This window comes from Macrotis lagotis, chromosome 1, assembly GCF_037893015.1.
Source record: "Macrotis lagotis isolate mMagLag1 chromosome 1, bilby.v1.9.chrom.fasta, whole genome shotgun sequence".
In the NCBI taxonomy this organism is placed as follows: domain Eukaryota; kingdom Metazoa; phylum Chordata; class Mammalia; order Peramelemorphia; family Peramelidae; genus Macrotis; species Macrotis lagotis.
Genome location: NC_133658.1, coordinates 606,938,984 through 606,947,476, shown reverse-complemented (window position 1 = coordinate 606,947,476; position 8,493 = coordinate 606,938,984).

Below are 8,493 nucleotides of genomic sequence, written 5' to 3'. Positions count from 1 at the left end.
GGCGACATGTCTCATATATGTTTCCTTTTCTCATCTGACAAACACTAGTGCAATCATCTTACACCTGGTCTATTGCAATAATTTACAAGTGCAACTGCTGGTTTCTCATTTCTCCTCACTCCAATCCATCTTCCATTTAGTCACCAAAATGGTTTTCTTAAAGTGCATATCAAATTACATCAGTCTTCAATCTATTCAATAACCATTAATGGCTTATTATCACCATTTGGCATTCAAAGTCCTTCAAAAATGAGTTTCCTCCTGTCTTTCCAGTCTTCTTACATCTTCCTTCCTGTAACAAAATCTTTGATACAGTGACATTGGTCTCCTGGCCATTCCAGGAAGAAGACTCTACAATTCTTGGCTCCAGGCATTTTTCCTATCTGTCCCTAATGCCTGGAATGCTCTTCCTTTTCAACTTTACCAACCATCTTCCTTGACTTCTTTTAAGTCTCAAACAAAATCTCATCTTTTACAGAAAGTCTTTCCTAGCTCTTCATAATTCTAGTGCTTTCCAACATTTAGTTTTTTCCTGTTTATACTTTATATGTTTTCCTTGGTCTAATTTTTTTCATATTTTCTTCCCTTGTGCTCCCCAATAGTTTGTTAGCTCCTAGAGGAACTGTCTTTTGCCTCTTTTTTTTGAATCCCTAATGCTTAGCACAGTACCTGGCATATGTATGTCTATATGAATATGTGTGTGTGTGTGTGTGGGTGTGTGTGTGTGGTGTATGTGTGTTGCTTATATATAAGTTGCTTAATAAATATATATATATAGTAGTTGCTTAATAAATACTTGTTTATTAATTGAAAAATATGTAAAGCAATGGCACTTTTCTCATCATTTTTTGCTTTGGAAAATTCAGTTTTTTCATTAAATATTTTATTTAATATTTATTTCAAATATGAATAAATATTTCAAATATTTCAAAATGAATAAATATATAAAATGTGTCACTTGAAAGTTTTTGCAACAAATATTGATGGATATAATTCACATAAAAGTTATTTGGGTTCCTCAATAATTTTCAAATGTATATAAAAATGGTACCCCAAGAACTAAAATTAAAGAACATTAAATTTCATGAGACATCAGACTGGCTTGCAAGGGGGCTGTAAATAGAAAAGAGAGGAGCACAATGGATGACTTGATTATTTTTGAAATAAGCTTCACTGGTTATAATAATTACGGATTAAATTGAATCACTGAGTTTCTTCATCACATTTAATTCTGTTTAATATGGGAAGCACTGACTCCATGTAAAAGGAAATCTTTGAGATTAAGAAGGGATGCCAGGCAATATCTGAATAGACAAGGAAAGGGAGCAACTTCTTGGGGGCAAGACAGACCCAGAAATGGCAGAAACACATAACATCAATCTGATTGCAGCTGAGATAGCCAACTGGCAGATGGGAAAATGAAATGGAATGTCCTAAAGGCATGGTCAAAGGATAGAGGAGATAAAAAAATGCCTTAAAATTTTTGAGGGAAATGTGTATGGACAAGTTGAGTCTAGAATATATAATCAAATACCAATTATCTTCAGCAACATCCTAGGTTTTATTCATTTAAATACAGAGTAAAATTCAGCAATGTAAAAAGGATACTGCTTTTGGAGAGAAATATTATTGTAAGGAGTATATAGCTAACACTGAGGATCTGTATAGAGGCTATAATTAGTAGACTTGGTATAGGGAAGGGAGAACTGATTTGTGGCTTAATGGATAAGGGTGACATGAGAAAAAAAGAAAGATCAGTATGACTATTAGGTTACAAAATTGATCCAGTGCCTGAGAAGATGGTTGAACCCAATAGAAATAGAAAGGTTTGGAGAAGGTTAGACCTGCAAAGGTGTGCTGTAGCTATCTCATAATTGTCAATTATTAAATTTTAGGGAGCTCTATAAATTATAATTTGATTTATTTTTTTTGTTGACTGCACATAGAACTGGTTTTTAAATGTTTTCCAGATCATCTCTGCTTTAGGGGGGGAAGGGAATGAGTTTCATTTGGGGTTTATTTAATTTGAGGTGCTGATAGAATGTCCAGAAAGAGATATAGAGCAATCGATGTTGAGTCTCAGTTCTTTCATTAGTAAGCTATGTGACCTTCAGCACATCTTTTTTTTTTCTTGAGGAGGTTATGCTAAATCTCAAAGTTTATTTCCATTTCTAAAATCTGTGGCTTAATGTTTTTGGAATTTGTGAGGAAATCAGGAGCTATAGTTCTTAATGAAATGCAATTCATTATTCTATCATTAAAAAAAATAATGGGAACCTAGGTAATATAGTGGATAGAACAGTGTTTGTAATCAGGAAGTCTCATGCTCATGAATTCAAATCTAACCTCAGACACTAACTGTGTGACCCTGGACAAATCACTTAATCATGCTTGCTCAGTTTTGTCATCTTCAAAATGAGCTGGAGAAGGAAATGGCAAACCACTCCAGTGTCTTTTCCCAGAAAACCCCAAATTGAATCACAAAGAGTTGGATACAATTGAAATAACTTAACAACAAAAAATGTTAAAAAAAAGTTTTTGAGGTACATGAACCTCAATAAAAACTTTTGCAAATCTACTTTTCCAGGAGATGTGATGGGCATCAGGGATTGAAAAGAGAGACTTCAATATATTCTTAGCTTACTAATCCTCCACACTTGGAATCACTCTGAAATAAACATGTTGGCAGGGAAGAGAAGACAAACACGATGAGTCTGAGAACCAGGTGAGAGAGTCTAAAAGTCAGATCTATCAGGTATGCAATAAAGTTCTATTAATCCTGCAGAAAAGCCACAGGGTTTGGCTTTTAATAGAGAAAAGGTGCGGAACAGCTGTCTTTGGGTAAATTGGGATAACTTCTTCTCCCACTCCATTTTGCTCACATGCTGATACTTTGTGTAATCAAGGTTCAAAATATATTTCTGCATCTTAATTTTTTCTCCTGATAAATTCTAGATTGAAAATAGCAACTAAAAAAGAAGAAAGACAGAACCTGAATGAATCTAGTTAGATAACAATATTTAGAATTTGGAGGAAGGCAAGCTCTTCAAGTTTATTCCTTATTGAAGTCCAACAACAAAGTCATTCCCTTTCTATCCTGCCTATATATTGCTTAACCTTAACCCCCATTATACTATTTCTCAACTTTTGGTCACTGAATCTTATAACCTTTGATGCAAGCTTTATTCCCATAAAATCTTTAAAACCTTCACCTCTATTTCAATTACCCTATCCCTTCTAGGTAAACTGTCATGAAGTTTTCCCCTCTCCTAGTTCATTCTTTTGTGACCTTTGAAAGGCATAGTCTATTCTCAATAGATACACATATTTTTTTTAGGTTTTACTTAACTCCTACTCATTGACTTTAACTTAAAATTTTCTTTCCTAATATTATACCTCTTCTCTTGTAACACTAATGTGGGCCACTCATTCCATTCTCTTTGTTTCATTAGGCTATGAATAGAGGTTGTTTCCCTTCTTTCTTCTCCCTTATTGCTTCCTCATTTTTTGGTCATTTTTCAACTTGGTCATTTTCACTATGGCTTTGGAATCTCATTCATAACTTTTCTCTCTACCCTCTTTTCTACTATTATACTCAACTTAAATATTTATATTGACTATAGCTCTATTATCCTATCCTTACAATCCTTCCACCATTTCAAGTCCAATGCTTTTGGCTAAAATTCTCTTGTCACACATTAGTCAAATGCCATCTTCTCACCACCTTTAAGACCCTGAACTTAGAAATTTTATTCTACCTTGCCCTCCTATACTTTTTCTTTCCCATTTCTTCACTCACTCTAACCCTTCTTTTTATCCATATGATGACCTTTTATTCATTGAATAATTCTTCTAATTCACCTTCACCATTCTAACTTGGTTTAGCTCCATGGACTGCAATTTTGACGTTTTGTTAACTACTACCTTAGAATTCTTTGTATTATCCATTGTTCCATATTTTCTAATATTTATCTTAGGATTACCTTGAAAACTCTATTCCTTTTCCCTTTCTCTGCAGCTACCAATTGGTCTTGGATTCACGAAACTGAACTTATTTCATCCATTAGAGATTCATTGCACTAAACAAGAACTATAATTAGCAGTTTTGTTAATTAAGTTTTATACAATAATTATTAACTCATCATTTGTTTAAATAGAGTAAATTCTATTGGTCACTAGAACTCTGAATAAATATTTCAAATAACTTGAATTTCAATCTTGCATTTTTTACATGGAACAGTTAATAGAACACACACTTCAGAATGAGAAAGGCTTGGGCTCAAGCTTCACTTCTAATTCATACTGGGTGTGTGACCCTGGACAAATCTCTTAAATTCTCAATGTCAGATAACAATACAAGATTTTATTGGATTTTTATTTGTAGAAGGAATTCTTCAATGAGAATTTCTTATGTCAATGAAATCACAAGCATGAATGAAAAAAAAGATACCCATCATTCTTTGAAAAACTATAAAAAGAAAGTAGGCTACCTCAGTCTGCTTTTTCATACACTCATACTACCACCTTGATATAATACATTATTTAAGCTAACAAATGTCTGATGTTCATAAGAGAAGCATAAACTCTTTTTATTCTCCTATAAATTTCCTACTATTTCTCCCCCACTATGAAATAGTACCCCGTCTTTGGAATATGAATACCCCCTGGAGGTTGCTTGAAGGCAACTTACAGTGACTCATAAGTGTCAGTTGTAAAATTTTCAGCATGAATGAAAATTTTCAGCAAACTAGTGACTACGTGTAGCAAGCCCTCACTCAAATCCAAATCATGTGTTTGTCATGACATCACCTCCCTGATGTCATGGTCTTTGAGAAGGAAGGAACAATATTGCAAATTCACAAGTTTCAGCATGAGTATTTATACCTTGGAAATTGATAGATGTTACAAATCAGGACTTTATTGATTTTTATTATCTACATTTAATAATTTAATGGAGGAATATTAATAATAGTGATTAAACCCATAGATGAACTATATGAACTTTTTGTTTGGAGAATAAAAATATATGTTATCATACCACTTGTTACTTCTCACTGTAAATTTGCAAGTGAAGAGTAGATAATGTCTTATGCATTGTGATGTCAGAGGGATTCTTATTCAGTAATAGTTTGGGCTCCTAAATTCCTACCCTAGCTGAACATCAGGATCATTATCTTTCCTCTCTATCCCCCTTTGATCTAAATTCTACTCATCCTTCAAAATCTAGATAAGCAATCCACATTATGAAGATTTTCTCAGTTTCTCTAAACTCACAAAGAAATAACACTCCTTATTTGAACTCCTATGCACTTACAGGTAAAACCAATTCATATATGTACCATTAAATATCAAAGGTCCTATTTTTAGTCCCTGCTCTGCATAAACCCATCTCTAATAAATATTAATTTTATTTCATTTTTGAGTAATGATATAGACATTTCTCATCTACTATCTGAAGACTAATTTGTCCATATTCAGAAAAGACAAAAAACAAAAACAAATCATCAAGCTAGCCACAAAGTGGTGAAAGTTTTGATGCAAATACATCTTGAAACCAATCTCCCAGGAAAAATGGTTGAGGGAGTATGCTTGTTGAAATCATCAGTCTTTACAATTTGAAGTCATAATTAATAACTCTCAAATATTGCTCAGAAATGTTTCTTTGCTCTATGGGAAAACTGACTTAATAGTCTGTTTCTTGATTAGTGAGATATGAGACATTATTTTCCAGTATTTACAAATTAATAAGAACTGTGATCACTGTTCAATAGCCTACAAGCTCTGCTCCAGTTAGAAAGTTTCCTCCTAGATCCCTTCATTCATGTCTTCAACTTTACTCTATTCTTTGGCACCTTTATGTTGGTTTCCTTTTATAGGAACCCATTTAATAAATGACTATTAGATCAAGTTGGCTGTTTAGAAATAGAGAACTCAGAGAACATGTAGTCCTTAATTTTAAATATGAGGAATCCAAAAACCCGAGAGGTTAAGTTGCTTGTCAAATGTCACAGAGGTACTTATGTAGCAGAACTATGATTCAAACTTAACTCAGGCACTCTGACTAAATCCAAACTTTTCTTCTTCTATATCCTTCACTAGAGGATACTCAACTACTGCTTCAAGTCCATCTCATCACATATCCTTGCTGAGGCCTTTCCTCATAACTTTAGTCTTACACTGATCTTTCCTTTCTCTATAGTTATTCCATTGATTATTCAATAATTGCTTCATATAGACTACTTTTGTCTGTTTCTCTCCTAAAATAGGAAACTTCTTGAAAGCAGACAATATCTCATAGCTTTCCTTTTGTATCCTCTACAGCCGCCATCACAGGGCTAGGCACATAGGAGACTCTTAATTACTTGTTCATAAGCTAATTTATTGGTGATAATAGTGCTTTAAACTTTGCAAGCTATTTGATTTACATTCTGTGATTTGTCTCATAGCTATCTTGTGAGGTCATTATTATTATTATCCCCATTTTACATAAAAAAGAACAGGGTCAGAGAAGCTAAATGATTTCCTCATGACCACCCTACTAGTAAGTGTGAAAAATAGCATTAAGTCCATGTCTTCCTGATTCCAAGTGCTGCACTCCCCTCAACACTATTGACTAAAGAATTCTGCCTCTTCAAAAGGTGTTGAAATTTCATTAATGAAAATACAGTACATATTTTGATAGCAGGGTGGTGTAGATGGCAGAGATGAGAAAGGAGAAGCATCCAGGAGCAAAAGCTATCCCTCTGTATGAAATATTCTTGAACTGTATAGTCATATCTTGGACATTAACCATAATATGTCAGCCTAAGTGAAGATTCTGCTTTCAAATTTATTATTTTTGCTATGCTGCTTCCAATCTTAATTGCATTGTTCATTTAGAGCATATCTATTAGGTTGGTCCATGTGTGCAAATGACTAAATTTAAAAGTTGTATTCACATTTACCCCCCCCCCTAATTATCTCTATGGGACTATTATCCCCCAAATGCTACTTGGCTTTGTTAAGAAAGTCAAGTTCCACAAAGGTTACAGGGATCCACAATGGAGGAGAAGTTGTACTGAATTAGAAATAACTAAGCTGGCTATGGTCCATTTAAGATGATGGGGCCAACTTCTCTAGTGATACTGAAAGTGAATCTCAAGTGGGACAAAATCATCTTTTGGTTTGGCAAAGGCACTTTGCTTGAAGTTAAAAATCAAGCCTCTAAAAGAGTCTAGGGAACTTTTAATATGTAGGCATGTGAATATCTAGGAAAGGACTGTAGAATTTAATTATATGGTACACCTCAAAGGTAGTGTTTTGGGAACAGAAAGACCTGAATAACACATAGCAAAACAGAGATTCAAGTAGGAGAGAGCTAAATGTCCCTCCAGGTTTGAGTGCAAGTTGAATAGACATTGACAGATTTGTTTTCCTTTCAGATTAAATTGAACTTCTGATGCGAAAGTAGTTTTTGCCAAGTTTCTGATCTTGAAAGCTATATTTTTCCCCTTAACTAAATTTCTCTTGTTTAGACATCTCAGCTTTCTAGTGGTTTGGAACCAGGCATACTGAAGTCTAGGTCAATTTAAGATAAAAGATTTATTCAGAAAATATTGAGAGAAATAAAAGATCTGGACATACTATATCTTCCTAGGTCCAGTAGCATTTTGGAAAACAGAGAGTTCGCCTGATATGGAAATATACTCTCCATCTTAAATGCCCCAGCAGTATTCAAAGGCTTTATTTTTCTCATAAGAACAGAATGACAAAACTTTTCCAGAAGGAAATAACTATATGTATTCATGTGCAAACTGTTCTTGAAAGTAGGAATATAATGGAGTAAGAGTACATAGGTCAGTCAAACAAGTGCCATAGATTCATATGAATATTGTGCATATATCAGGCAATAAATGACATATTTGATGTTCACAGACATATATAAGTCAGTCACTAAACTTTTATTAAGTTCTTTCTATGGGTCAGGCACTGACCTAAATATTGAAGATACATAATGAGGTTAAAGATAGTCCCTGTCTTCAAGGAGTCTGTGATCTAATGGGGATGATAGCAATCAAATAAACATATTAAAACAAGTTATAGACAGAATAAATAAGAAATAAGAGGGGGAAGGCAGTAGATTTAAGAGAGCTTGGGAAAGTTTTCTGTGGAAAATTGGATTTTTATAGCAAATTATGAAGATTACATGCCCTAGAATTGAGTAAGTGGTATATGTGAAGCCAAATCAGAGAGTAAAAAGTTATTCACTCAAAGTTAGAGATACCAATATATTTTATCATTTAATCAAAAATATTCCTTCCTTCTGACCCATGAAGTGGCCTGAAATTTATAATAATCATCATCAAAACTTTCTTTTATTTATTTATCATATATATATATATATATATACATACATATATATATATGTATACATATATACATATATATATATATGTATATAGTGTTCCTATCTGAGTTTTCTACTAGCAGAATGTGGGCTTCTAGAAGGAAAGG